Source organism: Bufo bufo, chromosome 1 (assembly GCF_905171765.1).
Source record: "Bufo bufo chromosome 1, aBufBuf1.1, whole genome shotgun sequence".
Classification (NCBI taxonomy): domain Eukaryota; kingdom Metazoa; phylum Chordata; class Amphibia; order Anura; family Bufonidae; genus Bufo; species Bufo bufo.
This window is the reverse complement of record NC_053389.1, coordinates 476,877,326-476,902,648: the sequence shown is the minus strand read 5'-3', so window position 1 is coordinate 476,902,648 and position 25,323 is coordinate 476,877,326. Positions and strand designations below refer to the sequence as shown.

The 25,323-nt window shown below is 45.2% G+C and overlaps 1 long non-coding RNA gene across 1 annotated transcript; it reads left to right on the top strand.

Annotated features, from left to right (window-relative positions):
* The first annotated feature begins 232 nt into the window (after positions 1-232).
* Positions 233-18,156, top strand: LOC120987085. Its single transcript, XR_005775907.1, has 3 exons — positions 233-243; positions 1,441-1,445; positions 18,022-18,156. It is a non-coding gene; the product is annotated as an uncharacterized LOC120987085 (long non-coding RNA).
* Positions 18,157-25,323: the final 7,167 nt, after the last annotated feature.

The following is a 25,323-nucleotide window of genomic DNA, read 5'->3' as shown; positions in this document are numbered from 1 at the left end:
GTAGAAAGCAGTGGCTCTCTGACCCAAAGTTCGGACGAGGAGGTTGAGGTCCCTGGCAGCACCAGGCGTACCCGGCCCCGTGTCGCTAGACCACAGGTTATGCAGGATCCGCTTCAAGAGCAGCAGAGTGGGGCTGTCGCTGCCGGATCACGTGGTGAGGCATACACCAGCAGCGCAGCCCTCCCTGGACCTAGTACCAGCACTGCCGTACAACATGGTGACGTGGCGAGCACCAGAAGGGCAGTTGAAGCTGGTACGGTGGCACGTGCAGTAGTTACCCCGTCGCAGCCACCGCACAGACAGGCCCGTAGAGCCCCTAGAATCCCTGAGGTGCTGGCAAACCCTGATTGGCAGTCACCAACTTCAGTCGCACCTGTAGTTCCCCCTTTCACCGCCCAGTCTGGAGTTTGGGTTGAGACGGCTCAAATCGGTTCGGCCCTGGGATTTTTTGAGCTGTTCTTGACTGCGGAGCTCTTGGACTTAGTCGTGGCAGAGACAAACCGGTATGCCACACAATTTATATCCGCCAACCCGGGAAGCTTTTATGCCCAGCCTTTCCGGTGGAAACCAGTCCAAGTTTCCGAACTTAAAATTTTTTTGGGCCTTCTCCTCAACATGGGCCTGACAAAAAAGCATGAATTGCGGTCATATTGGTCCACGAACCCGATTCATCACATGCCCATGTTCTCTGCTGCTATGTCCAGGGCACGATTTGAGGCCATCCTCCGTTTCCTGCATTTTAGCGACAACTCCACCTCCCGTCCCAGGGGCCACCCAGCTTTTGACCGGCTCCACAAAATTCGGCCCCTCATAGACCATTTCAACCAGAAATTTGCAGATTTGTATACCCCCGAGCAAAACATCTGCGTAGACGAGTCCCTAATACATTTTACCGGGCGCCTTGGCTTCAAACAATACATCCCAAGCAAGCGTGCCCGGTATGGGGTCAAATTGTATAAGCTCTGTGAAAGGGCCACAGGCTATACCCACAAATTTCGGATCTATGAGGGAAAAGATCAGACCCTGGAGCCGGTCGGTTGCCCTGACTACCTGGGGAGCAGTGGGAAGACAGTCTAGGACTTGGTGTCACCCTTATTCGGCAAGGGGTACCATCTTTATGTGGACAATTTTTACACAAGTGTGGCCCTCTTTAGGCATTTGTTTCAAGAACGGATTTGCGCCTGTGGCACCGCGCGAACTAGTCGCGTGGGCTTCCCCCAACGGCTCGTTACCACCCGTCTTGCAAGGGGGGAGAGGGCTGCCTTGTGTAACGAAGAACTGCTCGCGGTGAAATGGAGAGACAAGCGTGACGTTTACATGCTCTCCTCCATTCACGCAGACACGACAATCCAAATTGAGCGAGCAACCCGTGTCATTGAAAAGCCCCTCTGTGTCCACGACTATAATGCGCTCATGGGAGGGGTGGACTTCAATGACCAGATGTTGTCTCCGTATTTAGTTTCCCGCAGAACCAGACGCTGGTATAAAAAGGTGTCTGTATATTTAATTCAATTGGCGCTGTATAATAGTTTTGTTCTCTACAGTAAGGCTGGGAGAACAGGATCCTTCCTCAAATTCCAGGAAGAGATCATCGAGAACCTCCTGTATCCAGGAGGTTCCGTGGCCCCATCCACCAGTGTAGTTAGCCGTCTACACGAGCGACATTTCCCCAGTGTCGTTCCTGGTACCTCAACCCAACCGTCACCCCGAAAAAGATGTCGTGTCTGTAGCAGGAGTGGAATAAGGCGTGACACCCGCTATTTCTGTCCTGACCACCCTGCCCTATGCTTTGGTGAGTGTTTCCGGAAGTACCACACACAGGTACACCTAGCATAGGGATTGCATCTCACAGGACAGGCACAAAGGGCTATTAGGGCTCTTTTACTCACAGCTGCTGCAAACCTCTCCTTTCACCTGGGATAAAGTGCATAACGTACTTCGCCACATCTTTGGGCGATTTGCGCTTTGCACATTGTCCCATGGGGAAGGAGAGGTTTGTTCTATAAAGGTAAAAAAAACTAAACCAAAAAAAAAATTACCGGTAAGTAAAAAAGTTAAAAAAGTTTAAAAAAAGTTAATATGTTCTGTTCTAAAGTTAATAAAGTTATTGCGTTGCGGCCTGGATTTTTCTTTTTTGTTTTGTTTTTTTTACCTTCCAGGTGGACCAACCGATCGACTAGCTGCAGCACTGATGTGCATTCTGACAGAAGCATTGCGCTGCTGTCAGATTACACGCAAGTCGGTGTATGCGGCGCTGCAAGACGAGATTTCTCCTCTGCAGTAAAAGATAAGTTTGCCGAGGCATATGAGCTGAGGAGGTGGCGGTGTTCATATACTTTGGCAAACACTTTGTATATATATAAAAAAATAAAATCCCGGCAATGATTTATTCATCCACATCGATTGATGTGAATGGAGAAATCTGGTTTGCCAGGGCATACGAGCTAAGTGGGTATGGATGTTGGGCGGAGCTCCTATGTCCTGGCAGACGCCTTTCCCCTCCTTTTTCTTTTTTTGGCAGAGATTTTTTCATCCACATTGATCGATGCGAATGAAGAAATCTGTGCCGTTCATTTTTTTTCTTTCAGCCCAGAGGCTGAACGGAAAAAAAAAATCTCATTACCCGTATGCTCAATATAAGGAGAATAGCAGAAACTCCTAATGCTGGGCATACATGTAATGATTGCGGAGACCCTCAAATGCCAGGGCAGTACAAACACCCCACAAATGACCCCATTTTGGAAAGAAGACACCCCAAGGTATTTGCTGAGGGGCTTATTGAGTCCATGAAAGATTGAAATTTTTGTCCAAAGTTAGCGGAAAGGGAGACTTTGTGAGAAAAAAATCCAAAAAATCTATTTCCGCTAACTTGTGCCAAAATTTTTTTTTTTGTATGAACTCGCCATGCCCCTCATTGAATACCTTGGGGTGTCTTCTTTCCAAAATGGGGTCACATGTGGGGTATTTATACTGCCCTGGCATTTTAGGGGCCCCAAAGCGTGAGAAGAAGTCTGGTATCCAAATGTCTAAAAATGCCCTCCTAAAAGGAATTTGGGCCCCTTTGCCCACCCCAAGGTATTCCGTGAGGGGCATGGCGAGTTCGTAGAATTTTTTTTTTTTGTCACAAGTTAGTGGAATATGAGACTTTGTAAGAAAAAAATAAAAATAAAAAAATCATCATTTTCCACTAACTTGTGACAAAAAATAAAAAATAAACTCACGGAATACCTTGGGGTGTCTTCTTTCCAAAATGGGGTCACTTGTGGGGTAGTTATACTGCCCTGGCATTCTAGGGGCCCAAATGTGTGGTAAGTAGGTAAATGACCTGTGAAATCCGAAAGGTGCTCTTTGGAATGTGGGCCCCTTTGCCCACCTAGGCTGCAAAAAAGTGTCACACATGTGGTATCTCCGTATTCAGGAGAAGTTGGGGAATGTGTTTTGGGGTGTCATTTTACATATACCCATGCTGGGTGAGATAAATATGTTGGTCAAATGCCAACTTTGTATAAAAAAAAATTGTAAAAGTTGTCTTTTGCCAAGATATTTCTCTCACCCAGCATGGGTATATGTAAAATGACACCCCAAAACACATTCCCCAACTTCTCCTGAATACGGAGATACCAGAAGTGTGACACTTTTTTGCAGCCTAGGTGGGCAAAGGGGCCCACATTCCAAAGAGCACCTTTCGGATTTCACAGGTCATTTACCTACTTACCACACATTTGGGCCCCTAGAATGCCAGGGCAGTATAACTACCCCACAAGTGACCCCATTTTGGAAAGAAGACACCCCAAGGTATTCCGTGAGTTTATTTTTTATTTTTTGTCACAAGTTAGTGGAAAATGATGATTTTTTTATTTTTATTTTTTTCTTACAAAGTCTCATATTCCACTAACTTGTGACAAAAAATAAAAAATTCTAGGAACTCGCCATGCCCCTCACGGAATACCTTGGGGTGTCTTCTTTCCAAAATGGGGTCACTTGTGGGGTAGTTATACTGCCCTGGCATTCTAGGGGCCCAAATGTGTGGTAAGGAGTTTGAAATCAAATTCTGTAAAAAATGACCAGTGAAATCCGAAAGGTGCTCTTTGGAATATGGGCCCCTTTGCCCACCTAGGCTGCAAAAAAGTGTCACACATCTGGTATCTCCGTATTCAGGAGAAGTTGGGGAATGTGTTTTGGGGTGTCATTTTACATATACCCATGCTGGGTGAGAGAAATATCTTGGCAAAAGACAACTTTTACTATTTTTTTATACAAAGTTGGCATTTGACCAACATATTTATCTCACCCAGCATGGGTATATGTAAAATGACACCCCAAAACACATTCCCCAACTTCTCCTGAATACGGAGATACCAGATGTGTGACACTTTTTTGCAGCCTAGGTGGGCAAAGGGGCCCATATTCCAAAGAGCACCTTTCGGATTTCACTGGCCATTTTTTACAGAATTTGATTTCAAACTCGTTACCACACATTTGGGCCCCTAGAATGCCAGGGCAGTATAACTACCCCACAAGTGACCCCATTTTGGAAAGAAGACACCCCAAGGTATTCCGTGAGGGGCATGGCGAGTTCCTAGAATTTTTTATTTTTTGTCACAAGTTAGTGGAATATGAGACTTTGCCGTTAACTTGTGACAAAAAATAAAAAGTTCTATGAACTCACTATGCCCATCAGCGAATACCTTAGGGTGTCTACTTTCCGAAATGGGGTCATTTGTGGGGTGTTTGTACTGTCTGGGCATTGTAGAACCTCAGGAAACATGACAGGTGCCCAGAAAGTCAGAGCTGCTGCAAAAAGCAGAAATTCACATTTTTGTACCATAGTTTGTAAACGCTATAACTTTTACCCAAACCATTTTTTTTTTTTTACCCAAACATTTTTTTTTTATCAAAGACATGTAGAACAATAAATTTAGAGCAAAATTTATATATGGATCTCGTTTTTTTTGCAAAATTTTACAACTGAAAGTGAAAAATGTCATTTTTTTGCAAAAAAATAGTTACATTTCGATTAATAACAAAAAAAGTAAAAATGTCAGCAGCAATGAAATACCACCAAATGAAAGCTCTATTAGTGAGAAGAAAAGGAGGTAAAATTCATTTGGGTGGTAAGTTGCATGACCGAGCAATAAACGGTGAAAGTAGTGTAGGTCAGAAGTGTAAAAAGTGGCCTGGTCTTTCAGGGTGTTTAAGCTATAGGGGCTGAGGTGGTTAAAGACAGGTTACCTTTAACTCATTCCACCCCCCCCCCCCCCCCTTTTGAATGAAATTATTCCCTCTGTAAACCTTATAAAAATAATGATAGCCTATATATTTACGATAGATATATCAAGGAACCCTCGCCAGGGCTGAAAAGAAAGTGTAGGCTAAGATATAACTTTTAATATGATTGTTAAAAAATCTGGGCGTACCAGCTATCAAAGACAAACATACACAAACAACTAAACTACTCAAGTCCCGGGGGGACAAAATCATACCAGAGGTTCCAATCAAGAACAGATAAGACTATAAACAATTCTAGAAAAAAGAAACAGTCTTACCAATTGATGCGCTTGGGGACCATCCGGTAACTGTACAGCCCGAGGGATGACTGGCAATTGATAGTAAGTCACTCTGTGCAGGGCAGCTGTGGCGAGTATCTATCCCTAGAATAGACCCTGACCAAGGACCAGGGGAGGGAAACTGCAAAAGCCCTGCCATACTGCACAAAGAATTGCCCCAATCAGGGAGACCCTATATGCATGTCTAACCTTATTGGGTGCCAAAATCCCTCAACAATGCCCTATAACCTAGTTTACAGTCAAAAGTAATCATACTTCCAAATTGATGTTAAAGAGGATGCTGTGCGTAGGTAGTGGTCGGGGACCACTGTCATTAGACACCCCTATATAGCGGGAAGGGGGCTAAGTTGACCCTACCTATCTACACAGAGCACTCACCCCGAAAGGGGCGACCCCGTCCGGAAACCTGTCCTTAATCCGGGCGGAATCCCTGAAAAGCCCTACAGGATAGGTCCCGACGTGCCACGTTTCATAAAATACTCATCAGGAGAAACAAACCAAGGGCTTGGTGTACAAAGGATAACCAATCCTACAAATGAAAAGAGATGAAATAATCTTAGGGAAAATTCGGGGCCACAACAAAGAATAAAGGGGGAAAGTTAAAGTAAGCCTACCTTGTAATTGATAGACCAAGGGTGAAGCCGGGGGGCAATTGAAATCCCCTACTTGCAGATAGCCCGTCAGTGGTACGGGACTAATTCATGGGCTGATCAGGAATAAATAATAGACCCCATAATCAGCATGGGGAGTCTTGTCCAGGAAGCCAGTGAACGGCATCCGACGCTGGAATTTTAAGGCCGCTACGTGCGCACCATCTGACTCCAGGCCCGCCTACATGGGACATGTGACCTGTCACCTGACCACTGCGTCACGCGAACCCAGAAGAGACGCAGCGCCGATTACGGTGGAACGTGTCGTCGGGTCACGTGAGGCGGAGACATAGGAGGAGGAATCGCGCGGTGCCTAGCAATAAAGGTTGCTCCAGATGGGGAGCACACATGTTGCTGCGAGGGCCGTAAGTGTAAACAGACCCAACTATCAAAGGGAACGAAGGGCTTGTTGGCAGGAGCACAGGGAAATAGAAGTATAAATAAGCAAGATAATGGTTGGAGGACATCTAATATATAGAAAAGAGAGGAAGGAGTGGGGGTCAGAGGGGTACATGAATGTGGATACAGTAGACTCAATATGGAATCAATAGGCTACAGTTTGATGAATAGATAGACAATGGGTTTAAACAGTGAGTTGAATGCCGCCCTCAAGGGGAGGGGTGTGGGTGCCACAATGCAACAGGGAAACGTATGTGGCGTTAGAAATACATGACTTATATATAGCAACTGAAATTCAGCTGTTCATTAAGTCCTAACGGTGCCACAGTTTTTAGATAGTAAATCCAGCGAGCTTCACTTTGCAAGATGCTTCTGTCCCATTCGCCTCTCCTCAAGGGTGGGTGGATCTTATCAATGCCCATGAACGTGATTCCGGCACTGCCATTATGCAGAGTATGGACATGTTTTGCGACCAGTGTATCTCTTTGATTAGCAATATCATTTAGGTGCTCACCCACCCGTCTCCGAAATTCACGAATCGTCTTTCCGATATATTCCTTGCCACATTTGCATGCAAGTGTGTATATGATCCCACGAGATTTACAATTGATAAAATCACGGATGGTATACCTTTTCCCAGTCACATTACTCCGGAACGCCTTACCAGTTTGGATATACTTGCAGGCGATGCACCCGCAACATCTGTAGCATCCCTGAATATTATTACGGAGCCATGTACTACCGGACGTGGGCACGGGAGTGAACTGGCTATGCACAAGTCTCTCCTGCCTCGCCTATATGTGATATGTGGGTAATCACCTACAACTTCCTTAACCCCTTAGGACTCGGCCCTATTTCACCTTACGGACTTGGCTTTTTTGCAAATCTGACTTATCCAGGCCATTCTGAGATTGTTTTTTCGTCACATATTGTACTTCATGACACTGGTAAAATGAAGTTAAAAAAATTCATTTTTATTTATAAAAAATAAATAAAAAATGTGTAAAAAATTGCAAATTTTCAAGTTTCAGCTTCTCCACTTCTATAATACATAGTAATACCTCCAAAAATAGTTATTACTTTACATTCCCCATATGTCTACTTTATGTTTGGATCATTTTGGGAATGATATTTTATTTTTTGGGGATGTTACAAGGCTAAGAAGTTTAGAAGCAAATCTTGAAATCTTTCAGAAATTTTCTCAGGTCTGAAGTCACTTTGCGAGGCTTACATAATAGAAACCACCCAAAAATGACCCCATTCTAGAAACTACACCCCTGAAGGTATTCAAAACTGATTTTACAAACTTTGTTAACCCTTTAGGTGTTCCACAAAAATTAATGGAAAATAGAGATTCAATTTAAAAATTTCACTTTTTGGGCAGATTTTCCATTTTAATAATTTTTTTCCAGTTACAAAGCAAGGGTTAACAGCCAAACTCAATATTTATGGCCCTGATTCTGTAGTTTACAGAAACACCCCATATGTGGTCGTAAACCGCTGTACGGGCACACGGCAGGGCGCAGAAGGAAAGGAATGCCATACGGTTTTTGGAAGGCAGGTTTTGCTGGACTGTTTTTTTTGACACCATGTCCCATTTGAAGCCGCCCTGATGCACCCCTAGAGTAGAAACTCCAAAAAAATGGCCCCATTTAACCACCTCAGCTCCCCTAGCTTAAACCCCCTTAATGACCAGACCACTTTTTACATACAACTTACCACCCAAATGAATTTTACCTCCTTTTCTTCTCACTAATAGAGCTTTCATTTGGTGGTATTTCATTGCTGCTGACATTTTAACTTTTTTTTGTTATTAATCGAAATTGACCGAAATTTTTGCAAAAAAATGACATTTTTCACTTTCAGTTGTAAAATCTTTCAAACAAAACTACATTTCTATATAAATTTTTCTCTAAATTTATTGTTCTACATGTCTTTGATAAAAAAAAATGCAATAAGTGTATATTTATTGGTTTGCGCAAAAGTTATAGCGTTTACAAACTATGGTACAAAAATGTGAATTTCCGCATTTTGAAGCAGCTCTGACTTTCTGAGCACCTGTCATGTTTCCTGAGGTTCTACAATGCCCAGACAGTCAAAACACCCAACAAATGACCCCATTTCGGAAAGTAGACACCCTAAGGTATTTGCTGATGGGCATAGTGAGTTCATAGAAGTTTTTATTTTTTGTCACAAGTTAGCGGAAAATGATGATTTTTTAAATTATTTTTTCTTACAAAGTCTTATATTCCACTAACTTGTGACAAAAAATAAAAACTTCCATGAACTCACTATGCCCATCACGAAATACCTTGGGGTGTCTTCTTTCCAAAATGGGGTCACTTGTGGGGTATTTATACTGCCCTGGCATTTTAGGGGACCTAAAGCGTGAGAAGAAGTCTGGAATCCAAATGCCTAAACAATGCCCTGTGAAATCCTAAAGGTGCTCTTTAGAATTTGGGCTCCTTTGGGCACCTAGGCTGCAAAAAAGTGTCACACATGTATCGCTGTACTCAGGAGAAGTAGGGCAATGTGTTTTGGGGTGTATTTTTACATATACCCATGCTGGGTGAGAGAAATATCTCTGTAAAAGTCAACTTTTCCCATTTTTTTTACAAAGATGACTTTTACAGAGATATTGCCCAACTTCTCCTGAGTACGGCGATACCACATGTGTGACACTTTTTTGCAGCCTAGGTGCGCAAAGGGGCCCAAATTCCAATGAGTAGCTTTTAGGAGGAAATTTGGATTCCAGACATCTTCTCACGCTTTAGGTCCCTTAAAATGCCAGTGCAGTATAAATACCCGACAAGTGACCCCATTTTGCAAAGAAGACACCCCAGGGTATTCCGTGAGGGGCATGGCGAGTTCATAGAAGTTTTTTTTTTTTTTTTGCACAAATTAGCGGAAATTGATTTTTCTTTGTTTTTTCTCACAGTCTCCCTTTTCGCTAACTTGTGACAAAAAGTTCAATCTTTCATGGACTCAATATGCCCCTCAGCGAATACCTTGGGGTGTCTACTTTCCGAAATGGGTTCATTTGTGGGGTGTGTTTACTGTTCTGGCATTTTGGGCGGGGCTAAATTGTGAGCAACCCTGTAAAGCCTAAAGGTACTCGTTGGACTTTCGGCCCCTTTACGCACCTAGGCTGCAAAAAAGTGTCACATATGGTATCGCCGTACTCAGGAGAAGTAGGGCAATGTGTTTTGGGGTGTCTTTTTACATATACCCATGCTGGGTGAGAGGAATATCTCTGTAAATTGACAACTTTGTATGAAATTTTTAAAAAAGTTGTCATTTACAGAGATATTTCTCTCACCCAGCATGGGTATATGTAAAACTACTCCCCAAAACACATTGCCCTACTTCTCCTGAGTACGGCGATACCACATGTGTGACACTTTTTTGCAGCCTAGGTGCGCAAAGGGGCCCAAATTCCAATGAGAATCTTTACGATTTCACAGGGCATTTTTTACGCATTTGGATTCCAAACTACTTCTCACGCTTTAGGTCCCCTAAAATGCCAGGGCAGTATAAATACCCCACAAGTGACCCCATTTTGGAAAGAAGACACCCCCAAGGTATTCCGTGAGGGGCGTGGCGAGTTCCTAGAATATTAATTTTTTTGGCACAAGTTAGGCCTCTTTCACACTTGCGTTGTCCGGATCCGGCGTGTACTCCACTTGCCGGAATTACACGCCGGATCCGGAAAAACGCAAGTGTACTGAAAGCATTTGAAGACGGAGCCGTCTTAAAATTGCGTTCAGTGTTACTATGGCAGCCAGGACGCTATTAAAGTCCTGGTTGCCATAGTAGGAGCGGGGGAGCAGTATACTTACAGTCCGTGCGGCTCCCGGGGCGCTCCAGAATGACGTCAGAGCGCCCCATGCGCATGGATGATGTGATCCATGCGATCACGTGATCCATGCGCTTGGGGCGCCCTGACGTCACTCTGGAGCGCCCCGGGAGCTGCACGGACGGTAAGTATGCTGCTCCCCGCTACACTTTACCATGGCTGCCAGGACTTTAGCGTCCCGGCAGCCATGGTAACCATTCAGAAAAAGCTAAATGTCGGGTCCGGCAATGCGCCGAAACGACGTTTAGCTTAAGGCCGGATCCGGATTAATGCCTTTCAATGGGCATTAATTCCGGATCCGGCCTTGCGGCAAGTCTTCAGGATTTTTGGCCGGAGCAAAAAGCGCAGCATGCTGCGGTATTTTCTCCGGCCAAAAAACGTTCCGTTCCGGAACTGAAGACATCCTGATGCATCCTGAACAGATTTCACTCCATTCAGAATGCATTAGGATAAAACTGATCAGGATTCTTCCGGCATAGAGCCCCGACGACGGAACTCTATGCCGGAAGAAAAGAACGCAGGTGTGAAAGAGCCCTAAGCGGAAAATGATTTTTTATTTTTATTTTTTTTATTTTTTTTTTCTCTTACAAAGTCTCATATCCCACTAACTTGTGACCAAAATTTTACATGAACTCGCCATGCCCCTCACGAAATACCTTGGGGTGTATTCTTTCCAAAATGGGGTCACATGTGGGGTATTTATACTGCCCTGACATTTTAGGGGCCCTAAAGCGTGAGAAGAAGTCTGGAATATAAATGTCTAAAAATTTTTACGCATTTGGATTCCGTGAGGGGTATGGTGAGTTCATGTGAGATTTTATTTTTTGTCACAAGTTAGTGGAATATGAGACTTTGTAAGAAAAAACAAAACAAAAAATCTATTTCCGCTAACTTGTGACAAAAAAAAAATCTTCTATGAACTCGCCATGCCCCTCAAAAGTGATCTTTTTATAGCGCCGCAGCGATTTTACGGTGTTTTTGCAGTGATCAGAAAAAAAAAATTCTGTCACTGCGGTGGGGCGGACTGAACGCAAGTGTGCGCACAAGATCAGGCCTGATCGGGCGAACACTGCATTTTTTGTAGAGCCGTGGATCCGCAAAACACATACGGACGTCTGAATGGAGCCTTACAGGGGGGTGATCAATGACAGGGGGTGATCAGGGAGTCTATATGGGGTGATCACCTCCCTGTCATTGATCACCCCCCTGTAAGGCTCCATTCAGACGTCCGTATGTGTTTTGCGGATCCGCGGATCCGCAAAACACATACGGACGTTTGAATGGAGCCTTACAGGGGGGTGATCAATGACAGGGGGGTGATCAGGGAATCTAATATGGGGTGATCAGGGGTTAATAAGGGGTTAATAAGTGACAGGGGGGGTGTAGTGTAGTGGTGCTACGTTACAGAGCTGCCTGTGTCCTCTGGTGGTCGATCCAAGAAAAAGGGACCACCAGAGGACCAGGTAGCAGGTATATTAGACGCTGTTATCAAAACAGCGTCTAATATACCTTTCAGGGGTTAAAAAAATCGGATCTACAGCCTGCCAGCGAATGATCGCCGCTGGCAGGCTGTAGATCAGCTCGTTTACCTGCAGTTCCTGTGAACGCGCGCTCCTCTGTGCGCGCGTTCACAGGAAATCTCGCGTCTCGCGAGATGACGCGCCGGCGCGTCGAAGAAGAATGAATCGACCGCCTCCGGAACGCAATCCTGCGTGAGGCGGTTAAGAAACTACGGGATAGGGTGGCAGTATTGTTGGTACTAGTTTAGGGTACAGATGATGTTTTGGCACCGTTTTTATTTTTTGTTATTTACAACATTCATCTGACAGGTTAGATCATGTGATATTTTTATAGACCAGGTTGTCACGGATGCGGCGATATCTAATATGTATACTTTTTTTTTATTTATGTAAGTTTTACACAATGATTTCATGTTTTAGTTTTTCCATAGTCTGAGAGCCATAATTTTTTCAGTTTTTGGGCGATTACCTTGGGTAGGGTATGATTTTTGCGGGATGAGATGACGGTTTTATTGGCACTATTTTGGGGTGCGTGTGACTTTTTGATCGCTTGCTATTAGGGGTGGGCGGTATAGGCGATATAGGCGATATGCGATATAAATTTGGGCCACGATATGGATTTTCGCCACATCGCCTATATCGCCAGACCGCGATATGATCGCGCACCATTTTCTCCTGAGCCGGCACAGTGGAGGGAGAAGGAGGGAGTCCCTCCCTCCCCACTGTGCGCGGCTGCCGCTGAACACCAATGAGGACAGAGGAGGAGGGGAGGGACTGTGGCCACTGCGCCGCCAATGAATGTGCCGGCCATATCCCACAGGGTCCCCCTCCTCCCCCCCCATCATTGGTGGCAGTGAGCAGTTCCGATCGGAGTCCCAGCAGTGTAATGCTGGGGCTCCGATCGGTTACCATGGCAGCCAGGAGTCACGCTACTGAAGTCCTGGCTGCGATGGTATGTTAGTGAGCAGCATTACACTCGCGTTCGGTGGCCGCCGGGCGCTCCTTCTTCTGTCTGTGCGGCTCATTGCTAATGCTTATAGCATTAGCAATGCGCCGCACACACCTATGAAAAGAAGGAGCGACTGGCGGCCACGGAGCACGTGAGTATAATGCTGCTCACTAACATACCATCGCAGCCAGGACTTCAGTAGCGTCCTGGCTGCCATGGTAACCGATCTGAGCCCATAGGGGGGCAGATCAGAGGCTGGGGGGGCAGATCAAAGGCTGGGGGGGCAAATCAGAGGCTGGGGGGCAGATCAGAGGCTGGGGGGGTGCAGATCAGAGGCTGGGGGGGCAGATCAGAGGCTAGGGGAAGCAGATCAGAGGCTGGGGGGGCAGATCAGAGGCTTGGGGGGCAGATCAGAGGCTGGGGGGGGGGCAGATCAGAGGCTGGGGGGGCACATGAGAGGCTGGGGGGCACATGAGAGGCTGTCTGCCATGGTCAGCTCCCTGCTGTTGTGTGCACAAAGCACAGGGCAGCAGGGAGAGTGTAAAGTCCTATTCACCCTAATAGAGCTCTATTAGGGTGAATATGACAAGGGTTCTAGCCCTTAAGGAGGCTAATAGTTATTAAATAAAAAGTAAAAAAAAAGTTTAAACACCCCCCCAATATAGAAAACAATATATCGCAATATATATCGCATATCGCACATGCTTAAATTTATATTGCAATATAAATTTTAGGCCATATCGCCCACCCCTACTTGCTATTACACTTTTTGTGATGTAAGATGACAAAAAATGGTTTATTTAGCACAGTTTTTATTTTTTTATTTTTTACGGTGTTCATCTAAGGGGTTAGGTCATGTGATATTTTTATAGAGCCGGTCGATACGAACGTGGCGATACCAAATATGTATACTTTTTTTTTATTTATGTAAGTTTTACATAATAACAGCTTTTTTAAAACAAAAAAATTATGTTTTAGTGTCTCCATATTCTGAGCCATAGTTTTTTTATTTTTAGGGCGGTTGTCTCAAGTAGGGGCTCATTTTTTGCGGGATGAGGTGACGGTTAGATTGGTACTATTTTGGTGGGCAAACGCCTTTTTGATCGCTTGCTGTTGTACTTTTTGTGATCTAAGGTGACAAAAAAATTGTTTATTTAGCACAGATTTTATTTTTTACGGTGTTCATCTGAGGGGTTAGGTCATGTGATATGTTTATAGAGCCGGTCGATACAGACGCGGCGATACCTAATATGTATACTTTTTTTCCCCCTCTATTTATTACCAATTTTTTTTTACTTTATTTGGGGAAAATGCCGTTTTTGTTTATTTTTACTTGAAACTTTGAATTTTTTGGGGGTAAAACTTCAACTTTTTTTTTTCACTTTATTTTTTGTCCCACTTTGGGACTTGAACTTTTGGGGGTCTAATCCTTTACAATGTATTCCAATACTTCTGTATTGGAATGCATTGGCTGTATGAGTAAGCCCTCATGCACACAACTTTTTGCACACTTATTTTTTCACGGTCCGCAAAACGGGGTTCCGTTGTTCCGTGATCCATTTTCGTTTTTGTTTCCGTGTGTCTTCCTTGATTTTTGGAGGATCACCAGACATGAAGGAAAAAGTCGTTTTGGTGTCCGCCTGGCCGTGCAGAGCCAAACGGATCCGTCCTGACTTGCAATGCAAGTCAATGGGGACGGATCCGTTTGACGTTGACACAATATGGTGCAATTGCAAACGGATCCGTCCCCCATTGACTTTCAATGTAAAGTCAGGAGTCCCTATTAATATACTATCGGATCAGAGTTTTCTCAAATCCGATGGTATATTTTAACTTGAAGCGTCCCCATCACCATGGGAACGCCTCTATGTTAGAATATACCATCGGATTTGAGTTAGATCGTCAAAACTCAGATCCGACAGTATATTCTAACACAGAGGCGTTCCCATAGTGATGGGGATGCTTCAAGTTAGAATATACTAAGAACTGTGTACATGACTGCCCCTTGCTGCCTGGCAGCACCCGATCTCTTACAGGGGGCTGTGATCAGCACAATTAACCCCTCAGGTGCCGCACCTGAGGGGTTAATTGTGCGTATCATAGCCCCCTGTAAGAGATCAGGTGCTGCCAGGCAGCAGGGGGCAGACCCCCCCTCCCTCCCCAGTTTTAAATTCATTGGTGGCCAGTGCGGCCCCCCCTCCCTCCCCAGTATTAAATTCATTGGTGGCCAGTGCGGCCCCCCCCTCCCTCCCCAGTATTAAATTCATTGGTGGCCAGTGCGGCCCCCCCCTCCCTCCCCAGTATTAAATTCATTGGTGGCCAGTGCGGCCCCCCTCCCTCCCCTGTATTAAATTCATTGGTGGCCAGTGCGGCCCCCCTCCCTCCCCAGTATTAAATTCATTGGTGGCCAGTGCGGCCCCCCTCCCTCCCCTGTATTAAATTCATTGGTGGCCAGTGCAGCCTCCCCTCCCCCCCCCCCGTAATTAAAATCACCCCCCCCCCCCATCATTGGTGGCAGCGGAGAGTTCCGATCGGAGTCCCAGTTTAATCGCTGGGGCTCCGATCGGTTACCATGGAAACCAGGACGCTACTGCAGTCCTGGCTGCCATGGTTACTTAGCAATTTTAGAAGCATTATACTTAGCTGCGCTGTCTGTGACCGGCCGGGCGCTCCTCCTACTGGTAAGTGACAGGTCTGTGCTATAAGCAATGCGCCACACAGACCTGTCACTTACCAGTAGGAGGAGCGCCCAGCAGGTCACAGACAGCGTAGGTAAGTTTAAAGGGACACTGACAGGCCCTATAAACATATTTAGTTATTCCTATGCAGTCATAGATTTAATAAAGTGTATTCCAATGATATAAGAGTACCCCCTGTCCGCATTGTAAACCATGTAAAAACAACTTTATATTGATCTGTCAATCACATTTCTTTATGCCCAAGGGGCGTTTTTTCTCCTACCTTCGTGTCCAGCCGCGCCTCAACTGTCGATTCCTAGCGCCGCCCAGCTCATTATTATTCACTGCGCTGGGCGGCTCTTACATTCCCCGATCAAGTCAGCCGAGAGAAGAGCGCTGGATTCAATTACAGGCTTGGGAGGGTGCCGGCGCATGCGCAGATGGTCCAATTGAGGCCGATGCCCATAAGTATCTATCGGGCATGCGCGGCAACTGACAGGATCGGGGAATGTAAGAGCCGCCCAGCGCAGTGAATAATAAAGAGCTGGGCGGCACTAGGAATCGACAGTTGAGGCGCGGCTGGGCACGAAGGTAGGAGAAAAAACGCCCCTTGGGCATAAAGAAATGTGAAAAAACGCCCCTTAGGCATAAAGAAATGTGATTGACAGATCAATATAAAGTTGTTTTTACATGGTTTACAATGCGGACAGGGGGTACTCTTATATCATTGGAATACACTTTAATAGATCTATGACTGCATAGGAATAACTAAATATGTTTATAGGGCCTGTCAGTGTCCCTTTAATGCTTCTAAAATTGCTAAGTAACTATGGCAGCCAGGACTGCAATAGCTTCCTGGTTGCCATGGTAACCGATCGGAGCCCCAGCGATTAAACTGGGACTCCGATCGGAACTCTCCGCTGCCACCAATGATGGGGGGGAAGAATTTTAATTAGGGGGGGGGAGGCCACCAATGAATTTAATACAGGGGAGGGAGGGAGGGGGGGGCCGCACTGGCCACCAATGAATTAAATACAGGGGAGGGAGGGAGGGGGGCCGCACTGGCCACCAATGAATTTAATACGAGGGAGGGAGGGGGGGGGGGCCGCACTGGCCACCAATAAATTTAATACAGGGGAGGGAGGGGGGTCTGCCCCCTGCTGCTTGGCAGCACCCGATCTCTTACAGGGGGCTATGAGATGTGCGGCACCTGAGGGGTTAATTGTGCGGATCACAGCCCCCTGTAAGAGATCGGGTGCTGCCAGGCAGCAGGGGGCAGTTATGTACACAGTTCTTAGTATATTCTAACTTGAAGCGTCCCCATCACCATGGGAACGCCTCTGTGTTAGAATATACTGTCGGATCTGAGTTTTCACGATGTGAAAACTCAGATCTGAAAAAACTCTATGCAGACGGATCTGCGGATCCGTCTGTGCGAAAGTAGCCTACGGATCACGGACGCGGATGACAATCTTGTCTGCATCCGTGTTTTTTCACTGACCCATTGACTTAAATGGGTCCGCGAACCGTTGTCCGTCAAAAAAATAGGACAGGTCATATTTTTTTGACGGACAGGAAACACGGATCACGGACGCGGATGAACAACGGTGCATTTTCTGAGTTTTCAACGGACCCATTGAAAATCACGGAAAACGGAACAACGGATGCACACAACAGTCGTGTGCATGAGGCCTAATACTGTATGTATTACTCATACAGCTTCCGGCCTGTGAGATCCAGGGGGCTGGATCTCTCAGGCTCTTCACCAGAAGGCAGCGCGATGCCTTCCTTAGACATCGCGCTGCCTTCCATGCCATCGGGTCCCCCCCACAGCCCCATGGGGACCCGATGGCACCGCGACCGCCGACACGGGGGGGTCACGGGACCCCCCCGCGCATTTAGCCTAGGTGCCTGCTCAATGATTTGAGCAGGCACCAGGTTCCGATCACCGCCCGCCGGGCGGCGGTGATCGGAACTATACATGACGTACCGGTACGTCATGGGTCCTTAAGGACTCGGGATCCATGCCGTACCGGTACGTCATGGGTCCCTAAGGGGTTAAGATCAGGATCCATTGTTAGGATCCGCCAGTATTTCCCCACAATATCACGTATCGGCTTGGCCGCTTCATCATAGGTTGTTATTAAAGGAATGGTTCGGTTTGTTTGTGCACATTTAGGTTTTGGTGTAAGCAGAGAAGTACGATCAGCCTGCAAGGCTGACCTAAAGGCCGTTCTGAGGACCTTATCAGGGTAACCTCTCTGTTGAAACCTTTGTCGTAGGTCTGCAGCCTGAGAAAGGAATTCTTTTTTGGAGGAACAATTCCTTCTGAGGCGCAGATACTGCCCTTTAGGGATACCTCTTCTGAGTGGGAGTGGATGTCCACTCTCCCACCTCAGAAGGGAATTGGTTTTCCTATATACAGTAGTATCCAGTTCACCCATCTCATTTTTAGTGATAGAGACGTCCAGAAAGGGTAGAGATATGGAGTCAGACTCACAAGTGAAACGTAGACCAATCTGATTGTGATTGAGCCCCTTAACAAATGTTTCAAAAGTATTCTTGGTCCCATACCAGATGGTAAGGATGTCATTAATGTACTGCGCGCACAGCCCAATCAAATCAAGAGGTCCCTTGCAGTCATCACCAAAAACATGTGTAGCCTCCCACCAGCCCAGGAACAGATTTGCATACGATGGGACACAGGGGCTCCCCATCGTAGTGCCCCTGAGCTGGTGGTAAAGTGTGAAGTTAGAGTGAATTGTAGAATGCGAAGGACAAATTGGCTGTGGAAACGGTACTGGCAGCCCCTCATCTGGAGGAAATAGTCTGCAGCCTGGATACCCAGGTTATGTGGGATGCTGGAGTACAGCGCTTCCACGTCTATACTGGCAAGCAGGTGATCAGTCTCCACATGTACCCCCTCTAAACGCTATAATAGTTCAGTGGTATCCCTAGGAAAAGAGGGCAATGCAGCTACAAAAGGAGCCAAAATCTGGTCAATGTATATCCCCAGATTTTGACAGAGGTTGCCCACTCCCGAGACGATAAGGCGACCTTTGAGGGGTGACTCCCCCTTGTGCAACCTAGGTAAACTGTTTACCTAAGTTGCACAAGGGGGTGTCACCCCTCAAAGGTTTCAACAGAGAGGTTACCCTGATAAGGTCCTCAGAACGGCCTTTAGGTCAGCCTTGCAGGCTGATCTTACTTCTCTGCTTACACCAAAACCTAAATGTGCACAAACGAACCGAACCATTCGTGATGAAGCGGCCAAGCCGATACGTGATATTGTGGGGAAATACTGGCGGATCCTAACAATGGATCCTGATCTTAAGGAAGTTGTAGGTGATTACCCACATATCACATATAGGCGAGGCAGGAGTCTGCAGGACAGACTTGTGCATAGCCAGTTCACTCCCGTGCCCACGTCCGGTAGTACATGGCTCCGTAATAATATTGAGGGATGCTACAGATGTAGCGGGTGCATCGCCTGCAAGTATATCCAAACTGGTAAGGCGTTCTGGAGTAATGTGACTGGGAAAACGTATACCATCCGTGATTTTATCAATTGTAAATCTCGTGGGATCATATACAGACTTGCATGCAAATGTGGCAAGGAATATATCGGAAAGACGATTCGTGAATTTCGGAGACGGGTGGGTGAGCACCTAAATGATATTGCTAATCAAAGAGATACACTGGTCGCAAAACATGTCCATACTCTGCATAATGGCAGTGCCGGAATCACGTTCATGGGCATTGATAAGATCCACCCACCCTTGAGGAGAGGCGAATGGGACAGAAGCATCTTGCAAAGTGAAGCTCGCTGGATTTACTATCTAAAAACTGTGGCTCCGTTAGGACTTAATGAACAGCTGAATTTCAGTTGCTATATATAAGTCATGTATTTCTAACGCCACATACGTTTCCCTGTTGCATTGTGGCACCCACACCCCTCCCCTTGAGGGCGGCATTCAACTCACTGTTTAAACCCATTGTCTATCTATTCATCAAACTGTAGCCTATTGATTCCATATTGAGTCTACTGTATCCACATTCATGTACCCCTCTGAGCCCCACTCCTTCCTCTCTTTTCTATATATTAGATGTCCTCCAACCATTATCTTGCTTATTTATACTTCTATTTCCCTGTGCTCCTGCCAACAAGCCCTTCGTTCCCTTTGATAGTTGGGTCTGTTTACACTTACGGCCCTCGCAGCAACATGTGTGCTCCCCATCTGGAGCAACCTTTATTGCTAGGCACCGCGCGATTCCTCCTCCTATGTCTCCGCCTCACGTGACCCGACGACACGTTCCACCGTAATCGGCGCTGCGCTTTATAGGCGCAACGTATCTTCCGGGTTCGCGTGACGCTGTGGTCAGGTGACGGGTCACATGTCCCATGTAGGCGGGCCTGGAGTCAGATGGTGCGCGTGTAGCAGCCTTAAAATTCCAGCGTCGGATGCCGTTCACTGGCTTCCTGGACAAGACTCCCCATGCTGATTATGTGGTCTATTATTTATTCCTGATCAGCCCATGAATTAGTCCCGTACCACTGACGGGCTATCTGCAAGTAGGGGATTTCAATTGCCCCCCGGCTTCACCCTTGGTCTATCAATTACAAGGTAGGCTTACTTTAACTTTCCCCCTTTATTCTTTGTTGTGGCCCCGAATTTTCCCTAAGATTATTTCATCTCTTTTCATTTGTAGGATTGGTTATCCTTTGTACACCAAGCCCTTGGTTTGTTTCTCCTGATGAGTATTTTATGAAACGTGGCACGTCGGGACCTATCCTGTAGGGTTTTTCAGGGATTCCGCCCGGATTAAGGACAGGTTTCCGGACGGGGTCGCCCCTTTCGGGGTGAGTGCTCTGTGTAGATAGGTAGGGTCAACTTAGCCCCCTTCCCGCTATATAGGGGTGTCTAATGACAGTGGTCCCCGACCACTACCTACGCACAGCATCCTCTTTAACATCAATTTGGAAGTATGATCACTTTTGACTGTAAACTAGGTTATAGGGCATTGTTGAGGGATTTTGGCACCCAATAAGGTTAGACATGCATATAGGGTCTCCCTGATTGGGGCAATTCTTTGTGCAGTATGGCAGGGCTTTTGCAGTTTCCCTCCCCTGGTCCTTGGTCAGGGTCTATTCTAGGGATAGATACTCGCCACAGCTGCCCTGCACAGAGTGACTTACTATCAATTGCCAGTCATCCCTCGGGCTGTACAGTTACCGGATGGTCCCCAAGCGCATCAATTGGTAAGACTTTTTCTTTTTTCTAGAATTGTTTATAGTCTTATCTGTTCTTGATTGGAACCTCTGGTATGATTTTGTCCCCCCGGGACTTGAGTAGTTTAGTTGTTTGTGTATGTTTGTCTTTGATAGCTGGTACTCCCAGATTTTTCAACGATCATATTAAAAGTTATATCTTAGCCTAAACTTATTTTTTGGCCCTGGCGAGGGTTCCTTGATATATTTAGACTGTTGGTAGTAATTTTCCCTACCTTGCAATTTTCGTTTGGTTTTATTGTTATATTTACGATAGGCCATGAAAAAGTAAGTGTAGGTCTGACTCTGCATCTTGGAAACTTGGAGAACTCTTTGTCACATTCTTCAAACCATTCCTGAACAATTTTTGTTGTGTGGGAGGGTACATTATCCAAATGAAAGTGACCACTACCATTAAAAGAATACTGTTACAATTAAGGGGTTTTCTTAGGGTCCATTCACACGTCCGCAATTTCGTTCCGCATTTTGCAGGACAGAATTGCAGACCCATTCATTTCTATGGGGCAGCACAATGTGCTGCCCGGATCCGGAATTGCGGATCCGCACTTCCGGGTCCGCAATTCCGATCCCCCAAAAAATAGAACATATCCTATTCTTGTCCGCAATTGCGGACAAGAATAGGCATTTTCTATTAAGTGCCGGCGATGTGCGGTCTGCAAAATGCGGAACGCACATCGCCGATGTGCGTGTTTTGCGGATCCACGGATCTGTGGATCCGCAAAACACACACGGACGTGTGAATGGACCCTTAGTCTTCAATAATGTCTAGGTAGGTAGTATGTGTCAAAGTCCACATGAATGTCAGGACCCAAGCAGAACTTTGTCTTGAGCATCACACTGTCTCCGCTGGCTTGTCTTCTTTCCATATTGCATCCTGGTGCCCTCCCTTCCCCATGTACGTGATACATATGCACCAGGCCATCCACATAATGTAATGTCATTCATTAGATCAGGCCAGATCACGCCACCTTCTTCCATAGCTCCATGGTCCAGTTCTGATGCTGATGAGATTCCTGTGCTAGTGATCAGTGGGGCTCCCGTTGATCACATACATTTCACTGTTGAAAATCTGTTTAAATTATATATGGTAGTAGAATTTGGTTAGTTTATTAATGGCGGCTACCACTACCTGTTATCTTGCAGTAATATACAACACATTTAGTAACATGGGTATAATGCAATGACATGTACAAATTACAAAGCTGTCTGCTTGTTCCTACAGAAAATATAATTTTCTTGCAGGTATGTAATGCAAAACCAGTTGCCAGCAAGCCCAGTCCCTCACTCCCTCTATGTGCTTTCACTGATCAAATTCCCTAAAATACACTCAATTATATCTTCATTTTCTCTCCCTATACTCTGCTTATAGAGTCGTTATCACACTAGATTAGTAGCTTGCGTCTGTAATAGCTTTTTGGAACTATAGTATAAAGAAAAATGTGCAGAGCACTGCACAGAGTGACATCTGAGTGACTGGAACATAAGATGGTAGAGACAAATGGCTGCTCACCTTATATTGTTGGGAAAAGTCACAACAACTGTAATAAGCGTTGAAATTATGTGCAAAAGTGGGTGGACTTGCTGCTTGGTATTCGGATGCGTGGAGCGTTTAGGGCAAAAAAGGATCTTGGACAAGTGCTTTTCAGTTTCAGGGACCTGCTCCTGCTGGCAATTATTTGTCCAGCATTTGTATACTATTGCAGTCTATGGAATAATCAGTCAGAGGATCACATATTAAAGTACTGTAACAGGACTAAAAAAAAGATAAATGTTTTTAAAAACATAAAAAATTATACAAATATTTCAATTTCAAATCACCCTCCTTTCCTAATTTACATATAAAAATAAATATTTATATGTATAGTGGATATTGCCATGTCCGACAATGTCCAAATATAAAAATATTTGGGTAAACACCGGAACAAAAAAACTGCCTATTTAAAGTTGTTTATTCACCTTGCCCTACAAAAAAATGTAATAAAAGTGATCAAAAAGTCTCATGTATCTCAAAATGGTACCAGTAGAAACTACAGCTCGCCTCACATAAAACAAGTAGTAAAACACAAAATTTTGTATTGCTGTCATTATACCCACAGAATAAGTACACTTAACACTGTAAAAATAAAACCCATAAAAAAATTGTTTTTTTCTTCCAATTTTGCCCTACAAAAAATGTTTTTTTTCCTGTTTTCAATAAAAAGATACAGTACAATAATTGGTGCCATTACAAAATACAGCTTGTCGTCCGTCCGTCCCCCCCCTTCCCAAAAAAAAATAGTCCTTATATATTTATGTAAAGAGAAAAGTAAGGGAGGAAAAAACTAAAACGGGCCCTATGGCCAATTTCGCTTGAGCATATTCCGACCAGGAAGGGTTCTCCATGTGATGGCTGCATTTCCTGGACTGAACACTGCTCCACTGCCCGAACTCACAGCATCATAATGACTTACTGTATGATGCTGTGCCTTCCTACCTGACCGTAGGTCTACTGAACTGTACAGACAGCATGATGAACAAGTGCGTATATATTCATGCATGTGTATGCAAGTGTTCAACTGACACCACGGGCAAGGGTGCCCAGGACTATCAACACCAGTGACTGTTCATCAGATATTTCCATGTTCCACAATTTTGTACTATGTTGTTCAATATAAAGGGTACTCATAGAAAACATCTTGCATGGCATTATGTAACCACTGTTATAAGGGCTCTATATGATGCCATTATTAGGACACTGTTAAGTCACTGTTACAGTATTTGCCCACAATATTGTCTGCCATTTCTTCATATATTGCATTAGTTTGTTACTCTGTAATGTCAGATTTGTCTGTGGAATATGTTGGTGCTATGTACGTAAAAAGTAATATTATTGTATGTGAATGCTGCTTATACTGACATCTAGCGGGCAATGTGAAAACTGCAATTATAAGTCCACAATCAGTTATTTTATATGGATGACTGTGACAAAATAAACATCTACAGTCGTAGCCAAAAGTTTTGAGAATGACACAAATATTAGTTTTCACAAAGTTTGCTGCTAAACTGCTTTTAGATCTTTGTTTCAGTTGTTTCTGTGATGTAGTGAAATATAATTACACGCACTTCATACGTTTCAAAGGCTTTTATCGACAATTACATGACATTTATGCAAAGACTCAGTATTTGCAGTGTTGGCCCTTCTTTTTCAGGACCTCTGCAATTCGACTGGGCATGCTCTCAATCAACTTCTGGGCCAATTCCTGACTGATAGCAACCCATTCTTTCATAATCACTTCTTGGAGTTTGTCAGAATTAGTGGGTTTTTGTTTGTCCACCCGCCTCTTGAGGATTGACCACAAGTTCTCAATGGGATTAAGATCTGGGGAGTTTCCAGGCCATGGACCCAAAATGTCAACGTTTTTGTCCCCGAGCCACTTAGTTATCACTTTTGCCTTATGGCACGGTGCTCCATCGTGCTGGAAAATGCATTGTTCTTCACCAAACTGTTGTTGGATTGTTGGAAGAAGTTGCTGTTGGAGGGTGTTTTGGTACCATTCTTTATTCATGGCTGTGTTTTTGGGCAAAATTGTGAGTGAGCCCACTCCCTTGGATGAGAAGCAACCCCACACATGAATGGTCTCAGGATGCTTTACTGTTGGCATGACACAGGACTGATGGTAGCGCTCACCTTTTCTTCTCCGGACAAGCCTTTTCCCAGATGCCCCAAACAATCGGAAAGAGGCTTCATCGGAGAATATGACTTTGCCCCAGTCCTCAGCAGTCCATTCACCATACTTTCTGCAGAAGATCAATCTGTCCCTGATGTTTTTTTTGGAGAGAAGTGGCTTCTTTGCTGGCCTTCTTGACACCAGGCCATCTTCCAAAAGTCTTCGCCTCACTGTGCGTGCAGATGCGCTCACACCTGCCTGCTGCCATTCCTGAGCAAGCTCTGCACTGGTGGCACTCCGATCCCGCAGCTGAATCCTCTTTAGGAGACGATCCTGGCACTTTGTGGACTTTCTTGGACGCCCTGAAGCCTTCTTAACAAGAATTGAACCTCTTTCCTTGAAGTTCTTGATGATCCTATAAATTGTTGATTGAGGTGCAATCTTATTAGCCACAATATCCTTGCCTCTTAAGCCATTTTTATGCAACGCAATGATGGCTGCACGCGTTTCTTTGCAGGTCACCATGGTTAACAATGGAAGAACAACGATTTCAAGCATCACCCTCCTTTTAACATGGTCAAGTCTGCCATTTTAACCCAATCAGCCTGACATAATGATCTCCAGCCTTGTGCTCGTCAACATTCTCACCTGAGTTAACAAGACAATTACTGAAATGATCTCAGCAGGTCCTTTAATGACAGCAATGAAATGCAATGGAAAGTTAATTTTCATGGCAAAGAAGGACTATGCAATTCATCTGATCACTC